Source organism: Poecilia latipinna, unplaced genomic scaffold (assembly GCF_001443285.1).
Source record: "Poecilia latipinna isolate Pla-1442-1.1 unplaced genomic scaffold, P_latipinna-1.0 Scaffold1728, whole genome shotgun sequence".
Lineage (NCBI taxonomy): Eukaryota > Metazoa > Chordata > Actinopteri > Cyprinodontiformes > Poeciliidae > Poecilia > Poecilia latipinna.
The window spans coordinates 127,899-130,969 of record NW_015114344.1 but is presented as its reverse complement, the minus strand read 5'-3'; positions in this window follow the sequence as shown (position 1 = coordinate 130,969).

Below are 3,071 nucleotides of genomic sequence, written 5' to 3'. Positions count from 1 at the left end.
ATGGAGAGAAAAACCTTTAAACCGCAGCACCCAGGCAGGATGGTGATGGGATCTGCTGCACCCACGAAGCCATGTTGGCCTGCTGTACCAAACCAGCAGCTTCAGGCTATGTAAACAACATCAATAGCTTTGGGGTTTTTTTTATTTTAGATTATGTATGTGGAACAGCTGTCAACAAGAGGTCTTTGCGGTCAGATGACAGGTTTAAAAAAAAAAAAAAAAAAAAATCTGCACTTGGTACACATGTACCAGGGATAAAACAAAAATGATTCATCAATTGAGCCACAACAATGCCTAGGGAACATGTATACATTCCTTACATCTTTCACATATTGTCACTGAGATTTCATGTGGTAAACCAGCACAAAGCTGTGCAGATTATCCAGGAAAACGGATGGATGTCTGTGAAACACTTTCACAAACAGAAGATATGAAAAATGAGGTGTGTATTTGTATCAAGTCCCTTTTACACCGACATCCCCAATTAAAATCCAGTACAACTCATCACCTTTGTGCCATTTAATCTGAATATTGAGGACAACAGTGAACAAACAGCATTGTGAAGACCAAAGAGCACAACAGACAGGTCCCAGGATTTAAATAACTACTGAATGGAAATACTATGTCACAGCTGGCAAACCAGAGAGATATGACTGCTCCCCACAAACACTTGGGGGTCAGGAGCTTCTATCAGGAAAATCACTTTACATCACACTAAACGACGGTGAACATCTGAGGACAATGTAGCTGTAGGGGCTGAAATCCAATGAAAAAAAAAATAAAACGGAGTAAAGTTTTAAAGCACATCTGCTCTGAAAAGCAGATGGTGAAGGCATCCAGCAGAATATGAACCCTTATGGCTGAGGCTGAATGAGCCACCAGTGAAAACCGGAGCAACAAATGGGAGACTGTGGAACATTTACTGGCCTCCTAAACCACAGCAAAGAGGAAAGTTAGTCCAGCAAATTACTGGACGAGATCAAAGCCAATTCAAACGATGTGGCTGCTGGTGGTATATCATTTGGGAGAAGATAAATTTCAAGTCACACTACAGCTACTGCTGTGTTGTAGCTCTTTAAAACTCTTAATTAGCGACTAAGAGCTGCAGACGTTTCCGTGTGAAACCTGTTGTTTCCAACGCTGTTAGCAAACAAAAACAGCTTCAATATGAGTTTTAAAATAGTAGCAAACAGAACCAGCTAACACAAAGAAAGCCAACAAATTATCTAGTTTCTCTTAAAGCCTCTCTTGCATTGTCTCGACCCACAAACCGTAAAGTTTAAAATTAATTTGAACTAATTAACCAGTAAGTGGCGCGAGAGCAGTCGGGATGATAGCGAGCAGACACACCGAGCTAAACTTTCTGCGTTTAATTTCGTGTCGCATTCAAAATAAAGTGGGTAAACTTACCTCGTCCCGGCCATTTTTCACATTGTAAACGAAGCGGACGCAATGAAGAAAGTCAGCTCTGCTTCGGAGGTTAGTTTTTCGGAGCGGTGAGCACAGGACGGTCCTCCCGGCGCTGCCTGCCTGGGTGAATCCGATATGGAGTCTCCGCCTCCCCACGTGAATCATGGGGTTGGGATGGGGGTCACCCGGTCTGCAACCCCCACCGAAGCACTAATACAAACTTCCCAGCCCACATACAACTCCTCCTCCTTTACTCCACACCATCCACCCAATCCCGCTTCACTCCCGGCTGTCCGACGACGAGCCGAAGCGTTTGTGACTCATTCAGAAACAGCTTCAAAAGTAGACCGTCCAGCCGGGACAACTGCCTGCCACCTTTAAATAGAGCTACGTGTAACCTATTGCTGTCAACCAATATAACATATTAATTTATGAATTACACAATCTTTTTATTATTAATACCACTTTCTAACCCTTTACTTGCTCTTTTTTTGGTTCAGTGGGTGAGAAAGATCAAATTTAACCTGTTTCGACTGTCAGGTGTCATTTGGTTCTGTTCCGGTATACTACCGATGGAAGACTGCTGTATTCACCGACTTTCAGACGTATCTTGTCTCACAATGTTTAGTGAAACAAAAGGCCTCCTGAATTCCGACTCTTAAAGTCGGAGCTAAACAAGCAACCCTGAGTTCAGTATCCAATATGGCCGCTTATGAGCGTTTCCTAGGAGCAAAGAGCAGCAAATCGGTTCAAAATAGCAGCTTTTGTATAGCGTAGTGAGTGGAGTCATCATATATTAGTTGACCATATTGCTTAGTCTAACACTAACATTATCCTTAAAATCTCCAAATACACTCAGTGGTAGTTGTGAGGTTTTTTTCAAATGACAAGTGGGATTATTGTAAGGGATTTGCTCTTGTGACGCAACCAGTGACTCCACCCCCTAGCCAATCAGTGACACAGTCTTGACAACACCTTTTCAACCTGACTGAATAAGAGACCCCAGCAGAGAAGTTTAAAAAAAAAACAAAACAAAAAAAAAAACAAAAGAAAGGGGCTGGTGCCATGCAACTGGAAAACTGTTATTAGCAGACGCCATGCTGAGTAGGCACTAATGTAAAAGAGCCACATATTATAGTAATTATTACCAGTATAAACTATAAACCACTGGTTTCTTGTATGTACAAATAGATAAGAATACATTGTAGACTCTTATACCATAATAGCACTTCCCACCGTTTTCCAAATTGCATCCAAAATGCCCTCTTCTCTGATTTCAGCCATTCACCTGACATCCAAAGGTGACTCAAATGCAGCATCCGTATATAAGATACTAGCTGTTACTAATCAGAATCTCAGACACTGTTTTTTTAATTGGGCAGTATGGCTTTCCACCCAGGGGAGCACACCACAAGGAATGTCATTGGTAAACAGGTTTTAGCTAATTTTCAGAATGACTCAAAGAAAATAAGTATTGTTAGAAAGTGTGCACAACTATTACATTGACAGAGCACGTGCTTCACAGCTTATGATTCAGTGTTGAATCAAGAGGTCATTTAAAATCTGAAATGTTTAGACTGACTACACCTCAGCTGGATAATTTAAGTTTGTATTTGGAGTAACAGAAAAAGGGTCTCACCCTGTCAGTGCTACAAACTGGA